Genomic DNA, 21,599 nt, shown 5'->3' on the forward strand with positions numbered 1-21,599 from the left:
CTTGTGGCAAGGAAGGAGACCTAGAATAAAACTTAAGGTGATGCAGGACAGTAAAGATAGAGGAGGATTGGGGTTACCTAATTGGGAGATATATCATAACGCTTGTGCCCTAACTTGGATCAAAGACTGGATTTCTTTAAAGGATGATAAAATAATCTATTTGGAAAACTATAGTTTAGACTTAGGCTGGCATGCCTATATCTGTTATGGCACTGATAAAAGAACTAACGAATTTAAACAGCACTCCATCAGAAATGCCTTATTAATTACTTGGAATAAATATAAGAAACAACTATATAGACATCTTCCTAGGTGGACATCTCTGCAGGAGGCATTTCATAAGAAAGAGAAAAATCCAAATAATAAATGGTTAAGTTACAATGATATTCTTAAAAAGCTGGGAGAAAAGGAAGTTAAAGACGAAAGAAGAATTAAAGGAGATGGGCTCCCAGATAAATTGATTTAAATACAGTGGAAACATGCCTTACGTGGGGGATCCGTTCCGGACCACCCCGTGTAAGGCAAATTCTGCCTATGCTGGAGCCCCAATGGGGCTCTTGTGCACGGCGGTATGGGAGAGCGTGGGGCACCATGGACGTGTGCCCCATTCATCTGAATGGGACGCGCTGCCCCTTGCGCCCCACACGCTCCCCACAACTTGAGCACATACGCTCAAAGCCGCATATAGCGTGCCTGCGTATAACGTGGGCTGTACTGGCAAGTCAAAGAAGATTGGAAAAGGGATATATCAAGAGACAGAATTTGATAAAATTATTACTGGGACTAAAATAAAATTAATTTTAAAAATCTATAAATTCTTGTTGAGAATGGAAATGATAGATGAAACAGTTAAAACAAATATGGTGAGATGGTCTCAGAACATTGGTAGAGTAATCTCCATGACTCAAGGACGTAAGCCAGGGGGGGTTTGGGGGGTCTGGTCCCCCCCCTTCAGGTCTGGGGGCATTCAAGCTCCTTCCTCCCCCCCCCTCCTCCTCTCCATTAAAAACACGGAGCTCCGAGGGGGAAAGGGGAAAGACAAAGCAAGCTCTTTCCTTTCGTTTCCATGGAGTCAGTCTGGCTTCCACTCTCTCCTCCTCCTCCCCCCCTCCTCCCTTGTGCTTTTGCCAAAATAAAGTCTTCAGAGGTGGACTAAGGGGGGCACTTTAAAACTCCTCCGTCCCCTCCATCAAAAGCACAGAGGATTAGAGGGAAAAATTCACTGGGAGCAGGGAGGCTGAGAGAGAGGAGGGGAGGGAGAGAGGGGGGAGGGAGGGAGAATGGGAGGGTGAGGAGGCTCTCCTGCCGGCCCTGGCAAAGCCAGGAGGAGCCCAAGTGCCGCCCCTAAACTTCTGTTGCGGGGCCTGAGGGGAGGGGCCAAAAAGCCCTGGAGGAGAGGGAGCGAGCGAGGGAGGGACAGGAAGCTGCATCAGGCTGCTTCCACACTCAAGAAATAACCAGGTTTGGCAGCGATTTAACTCTTTTGTGGCTCTTGGCTATGGAATTCTGGGAATTAGCATGTTCTGGGGTCCAGATATCTAGGCTTGGCCCTTTTCTGCTCCTTCCAGCCTTGTTTTTTTCTCATTTTTAAAATAAAAATAAAATAAAATACACTTAGCTGGGCCCTTTTCAGCATATCAATGGGGATGCTTTGATGGAGAGTTCCTGCATGGCAGAATGGGGTTGGACTGGATCAGGGCCCTTCTTGGGGTCTCTTCCAACTCTAGGATTCTAGGATTAATTAATTAACCTAAGGACTCAATCTAAAGATCTTGGCCTCTCTGCCCTCCTGCCTTGGAAGCAAAGTCCATTGGAAGACCTCTGGGTTTTACTTTGCAAGGAGTTTTTATTTTCCTTATTTTTGCCTTTTTAAAGGAGTTTCCACAAAATTCTGCCAGAGGATGAATTGGGGCTCTGGAGTCCTATGGCTCTGCTCCAGGCAATGCTAGACTGCAGGGCCCATCATCCAGCAGCACCACAGACTGCTGGGAACTGCAGTCTAATAAGGTGCACACTGCAGAAATAATCCAGTTCAACACCACTTTAATGCTATGGAAAATCCTGGGATTTGTAGTATGTTGTGGCACCAGAGCTCTCTGACAAAGAAGGCTAAATGTCTCACAAAACTACAATACCCAGATGTTGTTGTTGTTGTTGTTATTTTCTTAAATCCCGCCTTTCTCCCAATATACAGACTCAAGGTGGTGATTTTCCATAGCATTAATCTATAGTATATCTTTCTACAATGTAGATGGACACCTCCATTACATAATTTGTTGAGGATGCTTTGACTGGGAGTTCCTGCATGGCAGAATGGGGTTGGACTGGATCAGGGCCCTTCTAGGGGTCTCTTCTAACTCTATGATTCCATGATTCTGTAGCACTCTGAGCCTACTGTGATTTTAATTGTTTTTAAATGTATAACATTTTAAAGTTATAAAGTCTTATAATGCAAGCCATGCACTGATGGACTATTGCACAATAATTTTGTATTTATTGATTTTATACCCTGCCTTTCTCTCAAAATAGGATTCTCTTAAAGGGGTTTGTTTTTTATAAAAAGAAAGGAAGGTATAATGTCTTGGAATTTAAAATTATGACAGATAGATAGATAGATAGATGAGTCTTGGAATTAAAAATTGTGTGTATGTGTGTATGTAGAGTGTGTGTGTGTGTGTTGGAATTAAAAATCCCTCTTGGAAGTGGGAATGAAATGTTGTGTGGATGCAGCCTGGGTTCTTAGCTCAGCTCAGAAGTTGGAATGCAGTGTCTCAAAGCATGAGCAGAGTGTCTCTGAGCATGAACAGAGTGGCTGCCGCTCATTGCTTGAACAGCTGCGCTTTGCTTTATCGAGCTGAATTTATCTGATGTAAACGCCTTCAGAGGAAGGACTCAGTTTGCATCTGCACTGAAAAAAATAATCCAGTTTGATGCCACTTTAGCTGCCCTTGGCACCATATTGTGGAATGCTGGGACTTGTAGTTTGTTGTGGCACCTGACAGAGAAGGCCAAATAGCTTCTCAATACTACAAATCCCAAGATTCCATAGCAGCACGGAGCCATAACGGAAGTTCAAGTAGTGCCATTCTAATGTAAACGCTCAACCCCCTTTTTGTGTCGGGGGGGGGGCTCTTAGCCTCTCAAAATGGTGGCACTTAGTCTGGACCCCCCCCTTCCCAAAATCCTGGCTACGTCCCTGCATGACTGGTTGGGAAAATGTGTGGAAAAGAAATCTTTGATTTACTAAATGCAATAATTTAAAAGAGAATTATTATAAACTATTCTTCAGATGGTACAGTATATGTCCCCTATAAAGATTGTTAAAATTGCCAAACAGGGTATTTCATAGTGTTGGAAGTGTAACCAGAAAGGAGGATCCTTATACTGTATATCTCTGGGTGGCAGTGTATCGAAGCTAAAATATTCTGGAGGCTGATACATAGAAAAATAATAACCACAATGGGGAAAAATATTCCTTTGATTCCCAAACTGTTTTTGTTGAATATTACTGATGCAATACCTGACATTTTGGTTCAAGATGAACTGAGTGCTCTGCTATATTTGATAACTGCTGCCCGATTTACATTTGCCAAGTACTGGAAATTTAATACTGTTCCAACAGTAGAAGAATGGAGCTTGAAGGTAAATGAACTAGCCAATTTTGATATGATTTCAATGTCCAAAAATCACAGAACGATTCAACAATATGATGAAAAATGGAAAGGGATATCTAAATTATGGGATGACAAGAATAGGAATTAAGGTTCTGTCTGTGATGTATGTAATTATGTAAGTATGTGGAAATTCCAGTTTAAAAAAATTAACTGCTTATGTATCACTCCATTGATAACATGGTGTTTTGTCATTTTATTAGGTGCCACAGGGGGAAAATGAAAACAAAATAAATACAGAGAGTACAAGTTCTTCCAAAGAGGATGCTCTATAGTTCTGTGGTGAGCACAGAGTAGACCTACAACCATTGTTTTCCAGGTAGATGCAAAATGCCATAACAACTGTCAGGACTTAGAATTAACAGAAGGGTGTGCTTTGGTTTTCTCAGCAACTAATTAATGCTGCTTTATCTTCCCAAGCTATAAATCATCACACATCAATTTGATTCTCAATTTAGAATGGCATAGATATGGGAGGATTTGGGCAGCTTTCCAATTACTGGAACAGTCAGAGCATTTAAAGCAAAAACCAAAAGTCAACAAACTGGAGAGCATCTTTGGAGGAAAAGAAGGCAACAAGGTGTTGCAAAATAAGTAGCATGATCCTGTCACTGTGGCTGAGGAATCATGACCAAATGTTAGAATTATAGAAGCTGGAAGGGACCCTGTAGGCCACTGAGTTCAAACTACCACCGTCATCTCACTCAGTACAGAATCTCCAGCTGTCCAGCCTCCTTATGAAAATATCCAGAGAAAGAGACCCCACCACCTCTCTAGGTAGTTGGTTTCATTGCTGAACAGTTCTTACTGTCAAGAGGGACTGTCAAGAGATATTTAAAGAAGGCAATGATGTCACCCCTCATTTCTAATGTTCAGGCAAAATGTACTCTCCTGCAACATAAAACCATTAGATCTGGCCCTATCCACTGGGGCATCAGGGAACAAAACTGCACCTCCTCTCTGTGACAGACCTTTAGATATTTAAAGAACGCAATCATGTCACCCCTAAGTCTTCTCTTCACCAGACTGAACATGGCCAGCTCCCTCAGCCTTTCTTCATATGTTTTTGTTCTCCATGCCTCTTATCATCCTTGTTGATCTTTTTGTATCTTGCCGCAGTTTCTATGTAAGTATTTGTTTGCTCACAGTTTTCCATTACACACTTAAACGCAATTTACAAAGCATTAAGTTGCTGTGATCTCCTATTAGATGGAATCATATTTGGCTTTGGGTGGGAAAATAGTTGTTCGTCATTTGCCACCTAGAAGTGGAAATTCACTGTGCCTGAAACCCTTCTGTGTTTTCTTGGAAGGGCTTAGAGAACTTAATAGAAGTAGGCATTTCAGATTTACACAGGAAACCAGGGCAATTTTAGTTGATTAAAACTGAAGAGATACACAGTTGCTACATGGGAAAGCTAATGTAATCCATTTCTGTCGTCACCTCCTTCAAAGCCAGAGAATTAAAGTGACAGGGGATGCATCTATCCAGTTAGCAGCTCTGGACAAAGCAGTGGCAGTGGAGGGCATTTGCTGTAGTAAGAGAACACAGCTGAGTGCTATTAATTTGCTGTTGCAGTAGAAGACAAAGCACAGAATGGATAGAATGTAAGGAATCCCAGCCCACATGATTACCATGTACCACTGGAATCAGCAGTTTTCATCCTTGCAGTAAATAGACAAAGTGCTGCACTGCATGTTATTCCATGGTCTGTTCAGCTTCGGAGGCCAAAAAGCCAAAGGGCACCCAGTGGCAATTCTCACATCCACACATAGCAGTCAGAAACAGAACAAATGAGAATATGGTACATTCAGGGGCCATCTATAATCTGTCACCAGAGGCAAGACCCTTCACACTAACAACACAGCTTGGAAGTAACTAGTTGCAAATAAATAATTATTTGTAATTTATTCCTTACCACCATAACAAAGATATAATTGTATTAGATACATCTGCAACTTAATGAGGGATAATTTCACTTACTTTTTTCGCAGAGTAAGGGCCCAAACAGACAAGCCAAAATAAAGCTGCTTTGGGTCATTTTGCAGGTATGCTGTTTAAATGACATACACTTCTTAAGAGGACTGGAGCGTGGCTTTGGCGCAGCTTCTGGCCTCTTAGGATGCATGCATCATTTAAATAGCACACTTCCAAAGTGACCCAAAGCAGCTTTATTCTGGCCTGTCTGTTTGGGCCCTAAGTAGCATTTTAGTCAGAGTGATGGGAAAGCATTTCTCAATATTAGGATTATCATATATTTCTAAATGAAAATATTATTTATTTGTAATCTAGCCCCCAAATCCTAAATAAATTTGTTGCTGTTGTGTGCCTTCGAGTTATTTCTGACTTATGGAGACCCTAAAACAAACCTATCATGGTTTTTTCTGGGCAAGATTTGTTCAGAGGGTTTTTTTTTTTTTTGCCTTTGCCTTCCTCTGAGGTTGAGAGAGTGTGACTTGTCTAAGGTGACCTAGTTGGTTTAGAGTACAAATGACGCACACATAATGCACATTTATTTAACCACAACTGACACAACAGTCAATACCCATGTATGAAAAAGCATGTGAACCTTTAGATTTAGTATTTGGGGATAGCTTTTGTCACCTTGGTAGACTACCTATGCAGGGAACTAGACAGGGGGAGTGTGTCCCTGTCTGGATCTCTCAATCAGAGAGGCCTGCTGGACATCTCAGTGGCTTTTAGTATCAATAGTATCCTTCTGGGTCACCGCTCTGGGATGGGGCTCGGGAACACTGTATTACAATGGCTCCCATCTTTCCTGGGGGAGCTGTTTCAGAAGGTAGTACTAGGGTTCAACACCCCGGCTACTATCTTGTGCTGTCTCTCAGAACATGTCCCCTGTGCTGTTTAATATTTACATGAAACTGCTGGGAGAGGTCATCCTGGGTTTTGGAGATCAGTGTCATCTAAATGCATAACGTTCTAAATACTGATAATCATCTTAGGAAGTAGGCTCAAGTCTATGAAAGTTATCCTTCAGTTAGTCTCAAAGGTGCTGCAAGATTCCTTTGCACACTGATTTCCCAGACTAACATGGTTATGCCTTTGAGATCTGGCTACAGTCACACATACCTTGACTACATCCTGTTTGGACTATTGTTACATGCTCTGTATGGATCTGCCTTTGAAAACTGTTCAGAAACTATTCAAGGCCAAAATACTGTGACTAGAGCCGGGTACAGAGACCATGTAACATCCCCCTCTCCCCCCGGTGGAAACAGCTGCATTGGCTACCAGCAATTCCAGATAAAATTTAAAGTGCTGGTTTTGAAGCCCTACATCAGTTGGGTTCAGATTATTCGAAGCACTGTGTATCCTTATATAAACCAGGGCATGCATTGAGATCTGTAGGGGAGGGCTTTCTCACTGTCCCACCACCCTCACAGGCACGGCTGGTGAAAACTTGGGAGACAGCCTGCTCCATGGCTGCTCCCAGGTAGTGGAAGTCCCTTCCACAGGAGGTCCAGTTGGCTCCTGTCTTTCTTCCAGAAGGTAAAGATGTTTTTATGTAAGCAGGCTGTAAGAATTTATGTAAGCATTTTAATGGTGGAATTGGAACATGTGACATGTTGTGTGCTCTCTCTCTCTCTTTAAATATATGCGCGCACACACACACACACACACACACACAATTTGCGCTCCATATCCACGGATTCCTTAGCCATGGATTTAACCATCCATAGCTTGAAAATACTGACTTTTGGTTCATCTTCAGCACTCAGATGGATGGCTTGACATTCTTTCCTGGAATCTTCTGATATAGAATCTTCTGCCGGATTCATGGTTCTGTCAAAGATGGCAAAGTATACAACTTCTGAAGTAGTAAAACAGGTCCAAACTGCCAAATTCCCGCCACCATATCTGATGGTTGGGTTGATGTTCTTTAGCTCAAACTCAACATTTGTTTTTCACCAGACATAATTTTCTCATTGATGTTGAAAGGTTCTATCTTGGACTTGTCTGTTCAGAGCACACTGTTCCTGAAGTCTTGGAGAAACATCCATGGTTGCAAATCCAGTTTGACACCACTTTAACTACCATGGCTCAATGTTATGGAATTCTGAGGTTTGTAGTTTGTTATGGCACCAGAGCTCTCTGACAGAGAAAGCTAAATACCTCACAAAACTACATATCCCAGAATTCCACAGCACTGAACCATGGCAGTTAAAGTGATGTCAACCGGTATTATTTCTGCAGTGTGGATGCAGCCATTGTGCTCCTTAGCAAATTTCAGATAGGTAGCAATGTTTTTTCTATTTTAAAAATATGATTTCCCTGTGGCTAAAACTGACTTCCTCGTGGCTATGTTTCCATGAACATAATTCTCATTCAGTATTTTTCTGATATCTGTATTATGAGCATTCATATCAACCAAGTCAAGGGTGTCCTGCAGACCCCTAGATGGTGGGATTCTTTGTAACTTCCTGGACAATGTACCCATCTATTTTTGCAAAGAAGTTGGTAGGACAGCTGTTCCTGGGTAGAGAGACTACTTCATTGAACCATCTCCATTTCTACAGTGCCTATTGAACAGTGGATTAGTTTAACTCCAATTCCTGTGAAATAGTTTTGGAACCAGTTCTAGTCGAATGAGTAGCAATAACTGCATTTCTGAGATCATCAGAGGCATCTTCTGGTTGTGGCACACCAAGTTTCCACACATCAGATTGGTGACCATGGCCTCTCTAACATGTCCCTGCAGACCTACCTAATTACTTAAACCAGTTCTAATTCCTGGATTATTAGTTGCCTAATTAGTATGTGGTTCTATTTCACAAGTAATGGAATTGATAGCTATAAACCCTAGCTTTGATTCATGAATAGGGTTGCCATAAGTGAGGACCTCCAAACCGGGACAAATGTAGGACGACATTTTCAAATGTAGGACACATTTTTATTAAAATGGAGGACGCGCAAAAAATTGAGGTTTTTTTAAAAAAAATGTTAATATAAATGCATGTTTTTAGGCATGATCAAAATGGAGGACATTTTGGCATTATTCTTAGACAGATGGCAGAAATGTACTTGCCCTCGGGTTCAACTGTACTTCTCACTGCGTATGAGTTTGTAAAAATCACAGCAAGTTACATTGGCCGTGCCTCAGAGGCTTGTTGATATCAATATCACCATCATCATCATCATCATCATCACCACCACCACCACCACCACCACCACCACCACCACCACCACTATAATTGGCCAAGAAAGGCAGACTTGTTAGCATTCAAAGCACCATAAATACACAAAAAATGCACTTGCATATATTTAATAATAAAAAATATTGAAAAAATAAATAAAAAACAAGGCAGGGGTGTATATATTTGATAATAAAAATTAATGTAATAAAATAAAAACAAGCAATAATAAAAATTAATAAAATAAAATAAAAACAAGCAATAATAAAATTAATAAAATAAAACAAAAACAAGCAATAATAAAAATTAATAAAATAAAAAATAAAAAGCAATAATAAAAATTAAAAAATAAAATAAAATAAGTATTTTATATTTTTAAATATAATTTAAAAACCCCAAAATACCAAGGCAGACCTAATGGCCACTGATTCAGCTTTCCTCCTCCTCCTCCTCCGGCCCAATTCTGCCCTGGCCTTCAGGCACCCTTCCTCCGGCTCCTTCCTCCTCCTCCTCCTCTCCCCCTCCTCCTCCTAGAAGTGGGGCAGGCGCGCACGCGCACGCAGAGGGAAGCGGGCCAGGTGCGCGCGCTGCCACTGGCCCCTGCTGAGGCCTGGGCGGCGTGCAAGCCCTCACAGTGGGGGCGCGGTGGCGGCAGCGCTTCTGCCGCCGAGGAAGAGGAAGAAGGTGGAGCCGGAGGAGGAGGTGGGTTGGCGCTGCAGCAGCCGCATTAGCAACAGCGGCAATGGTTGGAGCGGGCCCCACCTGGGAACATGGCACAGGTGGGGGCCCAAACTGGACCGGGACCAGGAGGGGCCCCCCCGAAACCATGATTGGCACAGGGACCGCCGGGTTATGGCAACCCTATTCATGAAGGCTATTCCTATGGAATTCCTATGATTATCATTAGGGTTCAAAAAATTTCCTCAGTACTGTACTTTTATATTTGTGGGGTTGTGGTCTCACTACAGAGGAGGAATATGGCATGGTTCAGTTGCTGGCATGTGCTGTGGTCTCCTATCCTACTTTGAGTGTATGGCGATGTTACTCACCCACATGCCTGCCTGTATGAATGTCTCTCCAGTATCACTTGAACTGAGAACAGATCCTTTGTGGTTATTATTTTTGTTTTCTTAACATTCAAACAGTAAGCTTGCCATGACACTTTCTTCTTTGATTTTTCTTAGTAATTGTTCCAAATCTTTCTTATCTTCTGTTGGAACGATAGTGTCATCTGTATGTCTTAGGTTGCTGATATTCCTTTGCTCTGCTCTTCACTTCTCCTTCCTCTAAGCTTGCTCTGCTTACGATATTTTCTGTGTATAAGTTGAACAAATAAGGCGATAAAATGCAGCATTGCCTGACTCCCTTTCTAACTGTAAACTATTCTGTTTCCCTGTATTCTGTTCTGATGGTACAGGTTAGGCATCAGGGCAATCAAATGTAGTGGCATTCCCAATTCTGTAAGAGCAATCTATAGCTTTTCATGATCTATTCAATTAAAGGCTTTGCTATAGTCTATAAAGCACATGCTAATTTTCCTTTTGAATTATCTGGTGCACTCCATTATCCAAAGTACATTCACAATGTGATCCTTAGTGTGATCCCTTCCTTTCCTGAAACCAGCTTGCACCTTTAGAATTTCTTACTCCATATATGGTAGGAGTCTTTGCTGTAGAAATTTGAACTTGATTCTGCTTGTGTGGGAAATTAATGCAATGGTCCTATAGTTGCTGCAGTTTTTTGTATCTCCCCTTTTGAGAATATGGATATATATTGGTCATTTCCAATCTGTGGGCCAATGTTTTATTTTCCATATTTGTTGCCAGATTTTCCTCCTTTCATCTATTGGTTGGACTTGAAACTTACATCTGACCTATGCGTGAAGTCACAGGAGTGCTAGCATCTCACCTGATCTGGGCCTCAGTGTTGAAAGTTCTTCTGTTATGGTTGTTCAATTAATTATGGGTGAGGCAAAACATAGCAAAAGGTTGGCTAAGGCAGTAGAGATGTCCTTACCATGACTCTGGATTAAGCAACCTACTACAAGAGACACCATATTCAAAACAGCATATCCGTGGCTGCTCTCATCAAACCCATTCCCAGAGATCTGAAGCTTTCTGTTGACATTTATTAAGTTACAATATGTTGAAGAGTGTTTATGCCAGAACACAAACTCCCAATGTATGTTTGGACCTTTTCACGCTACACAACTATAGCACTTTGATTCCACTTTAACTGCCATTTTAACTGCAAGCCCTTCAGAGGCTAGAGGCCCAATGCTGATGGGAAAATGTGTTAGTTTGCTTCATTTTCTTTTCCAGTTATTTTCTGAATCTCTTGCTGTTTCTGACATTAATACATGGTTGTTGTTGTTGTTGTTGTGTGCCTTCAAGGTTGAACTATGATGGGATTTTCTTGGCAAGTTTCTTCAGAGGGGGTTTGCCATTGACATCCTCTCAGGTTGAGAGAGTGGGACTTGCTCAAGTCACTTAGGCTCTGTACAGACAGGTGCTATAGTGTGCCCTCATTGTGTGCGACGGGTGGGGCTTCCAGATGCCCCTCGTCCCTCGCACATGACGAGGGCGTCAAAATGGCAGTGCCCTGTACAGATGGGCGTCACCATTTTGATGTGACGGAAGCTTAGCGTCTGCATGTGGCAGCACCATTATGATGCCGTGAGTGCGCCATTGGCACACTGCAGCGTCATAATCGTGCTGCAAGAAGAACCTGCTTTTTGAGGGTTCTTTTTGTTCCATGGGGAAGACCCGCGGTCTGGAGGCTGTGGCTTCCTCACGGAGCAAAGCAAGGTGCCGGGAGACTGTCCCTTTTGGATGGTTTGTCCCGTGCCTTAGTGAATTTAAATGGCAATGCTTTTATATCAGTTGTGGCAATTGTTTTTATATCAATTGAAGTTTGTCTGCTGTTAACTGTTGGAATCTGTTCATCGGATGCCAAGATGTTTAATTGGTTTTCCCCCCTGCATTATGATTTTTGAATCATACTATAGAAATGAGTATGATAACACACAGGTGTTCATTATATACATAATGAGTATTCGACAGAAAGTACTGAACTGCATCCTTCAAATTACAGGTTGCTTCTGGTATGGATGGTTACACAATCATAGAGAAATTGCAGAAGTCGCTGAGGCACACCTGTCAAATTATGCACAGCATTTTGTGCTAGTAAAAATCAAAGAAACTGCCAACATAATGTAGTGTTGAGGTGAAGAAAGAAGAAAGACATTTACTGTTAAAGTTAACTGTAATGAGTTACTTCTGGAAGTATCTTGGGATTAACGAAAATACACTTCAACAATTACATAACAAGTGGGACAAAGTGACTTTGTTGATGTAATCAGTAACTTTTTTGAATTACCTTAAAAAGCTGTCTTTAAATGGTGCTGTAAAACCATTTTTACAATATCTTTTCAAAGTTTATGTCATTCTCTTCTCAGTCCTCTTTGTATGGTGTATTAAAGTAATGAGGAGTGTAAACAGTTACTTTTTAAACAATCGGATAAATGACTATTAAGTATTTTTCCCAAACTGCATAACAAGTAACAAGAAAAAACATTTTTAAAAAGTAAATTCCTAAGCTCTGCTTTACATATACACAGAGTAAAAAGAAAAAAAAATCATTTAACTAATTGTACTAGTTTATTTACTTTGCCTATCATTTTTGTTTACCTGTTTAATATTGCACTTTTTTCATAAATATGGGACCAAAGATGCTTACCAAATCTAAAGTTAAAACAAAATACAATTGGTCCTGCACATTTGTGGGTTTGATTTTTGCAGATTTGATCGTTCACAGATTCCTTGCTCCCGCCTCTGCTGCTGTCCAATGTCATTATTATTATTATTATTATTATTATTATTATTATTATTATTAAAACTATATTTATAAAGTGTTGTATTGGTATTTTTATTAGGGACTGGAAGCCTCGTGAGACTATGGCTGCATCTGCACTGCAGAAATAATCCAGCTTGACACCACTTTAACTGTCATGACTCAATGCTATGGAATCCTAGCATTTGTAGTGGCACCTGAGCTCTCTGATAGAGAAGGCCAAATGTCCCACAATACTACATTCCCCAGAAATCCACAGCACTGAGTCTTGGCAATTAAAGCGGTTTCAGACTGGACTGTTTCTGCAGTGCAGAAGCAGTCTGAGAAACTGTAAATGAAGCTTGTGAGTCACTATTAAAAATGGTGTAGGGCAGCAGTGGAGGTGATGACAAGTCCCGCCAGTTGCCCACTTCTGCCTTGCAAAGGCCACATCCCTGGTGGTTTGAAGCTGCAAATCATACTTTTTCTTTATGTCAAATATGGGAGGGGGTAGAGTTATTCATGTTTTTGCCACTTTTGTAGTGGTTCTGTGCCCCTAACCCCAGCGAATATGGAGGGTTGACTGTATAGTTAAACTATTAATAGTACAAAATCTGGGGGAGGAAGTTTGTTTAAGAAGGCGAACCATCTCACAATTTTCATTTTAGTAAAAGCCACACTGTTGAAACCTGAAGTCCTAGTTACCTCTCTCCTCTCTAGAAGAATTTAACCCAAAGTGAGCAAAGCAATGTATAAGCTTGATTAAAAGCCCATGCAAACAAGCCATTCCAGTTGTAAAAAATTAGGGATATTGAACAGTTTCCTAGTGAATTTTGTCTTCAACTTTCAGTTTTGTTCATGAATGTAATGTTTAATTTCTCCCTCCAAAGTCTAAAGTGCTCCAGTTTACAACTCCTGCTCTTTCAGATTTCAAATTTTTTTTTTATTTCTCTCTGCCTCTCTTTCTCTTGCTCTCAGCCTCTTTCTCCCCCCCGCCACAACTTTTTAAAAAAGTTTCCAACAAAACTAATTGAAAACCTCATTTGGTGAAGATATTCCCCCCATGGAAAAGCACACATCTTATCAACTACTTCAGCCCGACTAGTCATTGTATTCTAAAAATAATGTCATGAAACTGACCCACCTGGAGAATGGAATTTCCAGTGGGAAAGTTCATTATTCCAATTTTGGACTTAAGAAACTGAAACCAGCTAACTTTGATAATCAACACACCTCTTTCTGCAAAACCAACTGATGATGTATCAGATTTTTCTAGTCAGCTAACTAAACCTGAGATCTGCTGTAGACCTTTATACATAAGGAATCTGGCCACGAGTCTGAGTGAAGAAATTGTCCAGGGTTTGCATTTCAAATGAGTATCACATAGAGAGTTGTTTGCAGCAACTGAACTAAGCCTGGGGTATAAAGATAACGTAGGAGAAGGAAAGAGAAGTTTTTTCAAAAGCTGAGAAAGTGGAAGCACATAAAATTAATCAGATCTGTCCCTGACAAACTAGGACAGTTGGAGCATATTAATATTTGTTATGTTTACATTTCCTTGATAACTTTGCCTGCCCCCTTTCTTCAGATGTCTAAATTCTATTTCTAAATGTCATGGCTCACTGTTATAGAAATCTGGGCTTTGTAGTTTTGTGAGCTATTAAACCTTCTCTGTCAGAGAACTCTGGTGCCACAACAAACTGCAAATCCCAAGATTTCATAAAATGGAACCATGACAGTTAAAGCAGTGTAACACTGAGTTAATTCTGCAGTGTGACAGCAGCCTTGGTAGATCAGAGGTAAACATAGAAAAAGAAAAGAGTGGGAATTATGTATGTTGTTGGATTACAAACCCCAGCAGCCCTAGCCAGCATAGTCAATGGTAAGGAATAGTGGGAGTTGCAGCTGAACAAAATCTGGTGGACTACATGATTCCCACCCCAGTTTAAAAAACAACAACTAAATGTGCAAAGCCAGAAACAGTCCCATTTAAAAAAAATTATCTCAGTTTGCCACAAGGACTTCATGAGCCCTTGCATATTTTGGCTGGCATCCATAGTTTTTTGTGGGTTTTAGGGCTATGTGGCCATGTTCTAGAAGAGTTTATTCCTAACATTTTGCCAGCATCTGTGGCTGGCATCTTCAGAGAATGCTGGTGAAATGTCAGGAATAAACTTTTGTAGAACATGGCCACATAGCCCGAAAACCCCACAAAAAACTATGGATGCCGGCCATGAAAGCTTTCGACTTCACAATACTGGTATACATTGGTGCACAGTGGTCCAAAGGTTACCCAAACCTCTCACTAAGCTAGTTTCCCTCAACATTTGATGTACCACTGGCAGCTGGTTGGGGGAGGGGGGGCTACCACACCCGTTGTTTAGGTAACAATTTACACTGTATAAATAATGCAGTTTGATCCTACGTTAAGTGCTGTAGCACCATCCTATGAAATCCTTGGATCGGTAGTTTTATAAGGCCTTCTCTGCCAAAGTGTGCTGGTGCAAAACTACAAATCCCAGGATTCTGTAAGATGGAGCCATGGCAATTCAAGTGGTGTCATAGCATTATTTCTGCAGTGTAGATGCACCTCTAGTGATGTCATTAAGGGTTATTTGTTAAGTACCAGTCACAGTTGCTCAGAACTTGTCATTCAAACACACATGTCCATAGGGCATATCTTCCTGTTTGGAAATTAAGACAGAAACCTTAGGTGAAAGGGCTGTTCCCAGATCAAGGTAAAATAAAGGGATAATTCTTTCTCATTTTTTAGAAAGACAGGATAAAGAACATTTAACCTAGACCTCTTGCTTCTAGCCAGAAGGTGAATGCAGAACTGAGCACACGGTGAACCCTGGCACTACCACAATTGGGAGAGAAAGAGGAAGCCAACTGAATACATAGACTTTCTTGAGAGCTTTTGCAAGTTACAACAGCAAATCAATTAATGTTTGCAAATTATAGCAAGTTGCTAGTTTAATAGCTGAACTGGAGATTTGCATACAGTCCTTTCTTCTGGCCTAGAGACAAGCCCACTAAATCTGGAGAATTTGCACCCTCATCTCCTGGAGATGACCCATGAAAACTGGAGACTCAGGGCCAGACTCTGAGAGCTGGCAGTGCTATGAGCTGCTAACATAACAGAACTGCTAACAAGAACTGAAGCAATAGGCAAGGCCAGACCATAGGCCGCAGAATATACATGTCACAAATTTTGGGGCATTGCCATTTTTCAGTTATTTAATTTGTCACCCTCTCCACCCGCCCCCTCCATTTTTACTCAAGAAAAAGGGAAGCAGAAGTTTTTATGGGATTTTCTGCCTCAGATGCCAAAATAATTTGCCCGGCTTTGGGTACTATAATATTAGCTTGAGTGGTTAGGGGAACTTTGGCTGCAATGCTTCCAGCAATAGGATCTCTTGGATCATCCTTGACAAGAGAACATGGGGACAAAAATTAAGACAATACTGCAGTGATTGGATGAGACACAACACGTTCTATTCCAAAGGCAGAGCTGAAGAAGACAAGATTCTGATACTGTACAAGGAAGCTTCCAAGGAGAGATAACAAAGCTCTTGGATTGACAATGTTAATTAGTGTAATCAGTAAAAGACTATACAGAAAATATTCTTGGTTAGGGAACATAAGCATTTTTGGTGGGACCATGAAAGAGGGCTGTGGGAGTTTCCCACAATTCTCAGCCATCACCAACAAATCTGCAGGATTTCACTTATCCCCACCTCTGCTACCAATATGTGGAATTCCTCCTGTCCTACCATGATGGCCAGTAACTGTGAGGACCTTCTACATGCCCTCATAGTTCCTGTGCAAAACTTTATACATCTTAATCCCCCACCAGATACCACCATCCTGTATGAACTGTGGCCACGACAGACACCATGTCTGGACTCATGCTTCCCAATAATAGCATTCTCAGAGCCTCAAGTGTATAATACAAAAATAAAGATTTATTAAATAAATTGAACGTAACATTCCAGGTTACTTATTTAATACATATATGTCCTACTCCCTTCTGATAGATTCTTACCTTATAATATCTGCTACACATAACTATAACTATACATAACATATACTTTACTAATACATAACTATACCTTAATCTTTCCTTATCTAATAAATGCAAGAACATTTTCTACATAAGTCCAGAACATCACAAGGGCCTTCCTGATGGCTGTTCCAAGGCTCTGGAACTCCCTTCCTAGACAGGTCAGACTAGTGTCCTTCCTTCTATATCCAAGTGCAGATCTTTTTTTTTGTCAGGCCTTTGAGGGCTGATCATTGAGGTTAGGGTTGCCATACCTGAGGACCTCCAAACCGGGACAAATGTAGGACAAGGTTTAAAAATGTAGGACTTTTTAAAAAAATTTCCTGACCAGGAAATTTTTTTTAAAAAGTCCTACATTTTAAAACCTTGTCCTCTTCCACCTCCCCGGCTTGGGAGGAAGCCTCAGCCTCCTCTCAGGCCGGGAAGGGGCGCGGGGGCCGCCCGTCATCGCGGCCATCGCTGCGGTGGCAAGTGGCCTCCTCCTCCTCCCCAGCCTCGCGGAGGCCTTGGAGGACCCCGTGATTGCGGAGCCGCCTCCAAGGCCTCACTGGGGCCTGGGAGGGAGCCTCTCCGCGGCCGGAGCTCTGACCACAGAGGGCCCTCCCAGGCCTCAGCGAGGCCTTGGAAGACCCCACAGCCGGAGCTCCGATTGCGGAGCCGCCTCCAGCCTGGGAGGGAGCGTCTCCGCAGCCGGAGCTCCGACCATGGAGAGACCTCCTAGGAGGCCTCAGTGAGACCTTGGAAGACCCCGCGATTGCGGAGCCGCCTCAAGGCCTCGCTGGGGCCTGGGAGGGAGTGTCTCCGCGGCCGGAGCTCTGACTGCGGAGAGCCCTCCCAGGCCTCAGCGAGGCCTTGGAAGACCCCGCGATTGCGGAGCCGCCTCCAAGGCCTCGCTGGGGCCTGGGAGGGAGTGTTTCCACGGCCGGAGCTCCGACTGCGGAGAGCCCTCCCAGGCCTCAGCGAGGCCTTGGAGGGCCCCGCGGTGCGTGCGGGGGCAAAGGTGGCTGCGGGCGGTGCCATCCCGGTTTTGGCGCCAAACTGGACTGGGACCGGGATGGCACCACCCAAACAGGGATTGTCCCGCCTACAGGCGGGACATGGCATTCCTAATTGAGGTTCCCCCCCCAAATGTGCTGTACTGTTCATAATGTACTTGTGTATAATTTTATCATTACAATCTTAAAAACAAAGAGCATTGGATTATATTTACTTAAAATATTTCCCAGTGCTGTGAGAGAACATTGTTGTTTGTGTGCCTCAAAGTCTATTGTAAGGATTTCTTGGCAAGTTTCTCCAGAGGGGTTTGCCATTGTCATCCTCTGAGGCTGAGGGTATGTGACTTGCTCAAGGCCATCCAGTGGGATTCCATGACCATGCAGGGATTCAAACCCTGGTCTTCAGAATCATAGCCCAACACTCAGACCACTACATCACGCTGGCTATCCTGTGGGATATTATACATATTACATAAAAGTGACCTACAAGCACTACAGAGCATCACCTCCCAATCTCCTTGCTTAAACTCAAATTACTTTTCCAAAGCCTTAGCATTTATCTTGGGAGGAAGCTGGGCGATGACTCCTTATTGGCAAATGACTTCCAAAGTGATGTACTGTATATACTCGACTATAGGTTGACCTCATGTATAATTTGATGGCAGATTTTGGGGCCAAAATGATGGATTTTGATGTGACCCATGGATAAGTTGAGGGTAAAACTTAAGAGCATGTAACAAAGGATCTAAAGGATGAAGGAAAGGAGAACAATACCAAAGAACTTAGAAAATTCCATCAGGCATAACTATGGTCAGACTAAAGGATGGCTGAATGAGAGAATAGAGGGGGGACAGTACTTCCAGAAGAGATTACACTTTTGCCTTTTACCAGAGAATGGTTTCTATTTTGAAATAAGAATTAAGCAAAGAACTTACTTTGACCCATACATAACTCAACTCAGTTTTTTGGGGTCAAATTTTTAACTAAAATTTCTAGACTTATACATGAATATATACAGTAGATTCATCCATCCCACCCCCATCTTTGATTATCCTAAAGTTGTGGATCAAGTTCTCCAACAATGCCAAAATCCATCTTTTGTCTAGTTGTTTGCTCAATGTCCTTCAATGTCCTTGATCTCTTTGCAATTTCTAGACAATCATGCAGCTAGCAGCAATGACATTAACTCTACGCATAAGTTTCATTTTCTTCTGCCACTATAAACAAAAAGGGGACTCCATAACTCTTCATATTTTGTCCATTAATAAATGCAATTTTGCTTATTTTCTGGTTCCAGAGCTGAGCTACTTTCTGACATGTAAACTATATATGGATCATGGAACCATATTCTTCATAACCTTTCCAGCATGAAGGACATAATTGTCTTAATAAACCAATTTAATTGGACTTGAATATCAGCATTGGGTGGTTTCCAAGACATTTCCTTGAATGTCGAAATGGATTTTTATGGGAAGGATGAACCAATCTTTATCTAATTTAACAAACAGGAATATGAAATGTTAATAAAATAATGCCATTCCACATGATAAAAGGCTTTTGATATTTCTAGGGAACAAAGAGTGAAGAAACCTGATAGGAAGAAAATCAACTCTTTTGAGATATGATGCTGGAGAAGAGTTCTATGGATGCGCTGGACATCTAAAAAGACAAACGAATGGGTTCTGGAACACATAAGGCCTGAACTATCCCTAGAAACCAAGATGACTAAACTGAGTCAGTCACACTTTGGACATATCATGAGAGGACAGGACTCACTAGAAAAGACAATAATGCAGGGAAGGTGGAGGGCAGCAGGGAAAGAAGAAAACCCCACTCCAGATGGATAGTCTCAACCAAGGATGCCACAGTCCTGAGTCTGCAAGACCTGAGCAAGGCAGTTGATGATAAGGTGACTTGGAGTTCTTGTTCATAAGGTTGCATGGATACTCAACTTCAGTTACTCAACTTCAGTTAGCAACAAACTGCGTGATTTCTTTTGATCTGTTGGCATTCAATACTCTCCTGATTGTATCTGCTAATTGCCAGTTAGGCATGAAGACTTTCTGATCTGTAGATACATACTCAGTAATACATCTGTTCATTTGTGTAGTTAGGGTTGCAGACAGGATTTTGAAATCCTGATTAAGAAGAGCCCTATTCTGCTGAGCATCTCCTCTTAGCTTTGGAATGGCAATAAGGTTTGCTGCATTCCAGCTTTTCAGAATTTTCAACCCATGTAATATCTTTGTGGAGGGACTTAAGATGTGGAAACAATGTCTTAGCAGAGACTTTACAGAGTTCATGGGTAAGTCCATCTATAACTGGAGATTTGCTAGGCTTCTGTTCATGTATTATATTCTTTATTTCACTGTAATGGGGCAGTTTAATACAGACCTGTGTGTTTCATTTAACCATTTTGTGTGCTTAAAACAGAACCCTCACTGTTACTGAATTCCACTTCTCTCACCATATTGGTGAATGGACACAAGCTTTCCTGCCTATGTAACATATTAGGGAGACATCTTCATGAACTGAGACTGTCGCATCTCTATATGCTGTTTGGTGGAGGCTGCTCAACATCTACATAACTTGTATTTTTCGGGGGTAGTGGATAAAGCACACTGCTATATCTCTTGCTTACTCTGGGCTTTGGGAGTAGGAATCCACTCTTCATTGGATATGCCAAATGACCTCATTGCTAAGGTTTAGGTCAGCAAATTTGAGAAAGCCAAGTTATCAAAAAGGTAGTAATATCTTCTCCCTTCATCTCTTTCTGGGATGTTCCTAAAATGGAGATTCACTCTTCTAGTTCTCAAAGCCTTTTATTTAGATGAGCATACCCTTTGTACAATTCTGGACATCTTGGATTTTGTAATCTTGGCCTAGGCTCAAGTTTTGGGTTTCCTTTGCAGTTGCTTCTAAGTTGATCAGATTCGTCAAAGATCCTATCCAAAGGGGTGACAACTGTTGTCCAGTCCCTCTTTAGCTCAGCATTAAGCAGCAGAAAAATGTGAAAGGGTTCTTCTGTCTGTCCTACTTTTGCACCATTAGCACCGTTTGAAGAACTAGTCACTAGGTTTAGAGGATCTATTTCCTCTTCTTGCCTTCTTCCTCTACATGGAGCTCTTTGGGGAGAAACTGACAGCTAGCTTATAGTGTACAGGTTGACCTGTAGAGTGTTTCATCTCCCAAAGCAGGGGACATCTTTAAACTCAGATGTAGAGTTTAATTTAATCTAGATTTATCTGTGATTTGCAGAGCTCCCCCCCTAGGGTTGCCATAACCCGGTGGGGGGCGTGAATTTCCCGTTTTTGGACCGTTCTGCATGGTCACGGCACGGTTTGGCGTTTGTTCCGGGTCTGCCCCCGCCCCCAGGCTTTGTTACCGTGCCTTGGCTGCTCTTGCCTTGGCCGCTCTTTGTTACCGTGCCTTGGCTGCCTAGGGCTCTGTCGGAGGCTGGAGCTCCTCCTATTGGCTGGCAGGCTGGCCAGTAGTGGAACAGTCCTTTCCCTGCTTCAGGAGTCTCCCCTCTGTTTACTTCCTGAGGCCACATGGGCTGGCCAGGGACTGAGGCGGTGGGCAGCAGCTGCTGAAGCAGCAGCAGCACCTAAAGCAGCAGCAGAAGCAGCAATAGCGGCAGACCGAGGCAGCAGAGGAGAGAGCCAAAGGGGCCGGGGGAGGGGGGGTACGTTTTCGGCTTCCCTCAGTGTGAGTCAGTTTGCAAAGGGACCTATTATTGTTGTTGTTATGCAAAGACCTAGCTGTGTGAGTCAGTTTGCAAAGGGACCTTCCATGATTATCATCGTTATTATTGTTGTTGTTGTTATGCAAAGACCTAGCTGTGTGAGTCAGTTTGCAAAGGGACCTTCCATGATTATCA

General features: G+C 42.2%; 1 protein-coding gene across 1 annotated transcript in view; it reads left to right on the forward strand.

Annotated features, from left to right (window-relative positions):
• Nucleotides 1-1,403: 1,403 nt before the first annotated feature.
• Nucleotides 1,404-21,599, forward strand: part of ELOVL7 (ELOVL fatty acid elongase 7) — a 101,146-nt gene continuing 80,950 nt past the window's right edge. The window contains exons 1-2 of the mRNA XM_042452217.1: nt 1,404-1,461; nt 3,875-3,990. The gene's annotated coding sequence lies outside the window, so the exon portion shown is untranslated. The remainder of the gene's footprint in view (nt 1,462-3,874; nt 3,991-21,599) is intronic.

The sequence above is a fragment of the Sceloporus undulatus genome, chromosome 2 (assembly GCF_019175285.1).
Source record: "Sceloporus undulatus isolate JIND9_A2432 ecotype Alabama chromosome 2, SceUnd_v1.1, whole genome shotgun sequence".
In the NCBI taxonomy this organism is placed as follows: Eukaryota; Metazoa; Chordata; class Lepidosauria; order Squamata; family Phrynosomatidae; genus Sceloporus; species Sceloporus undulatus.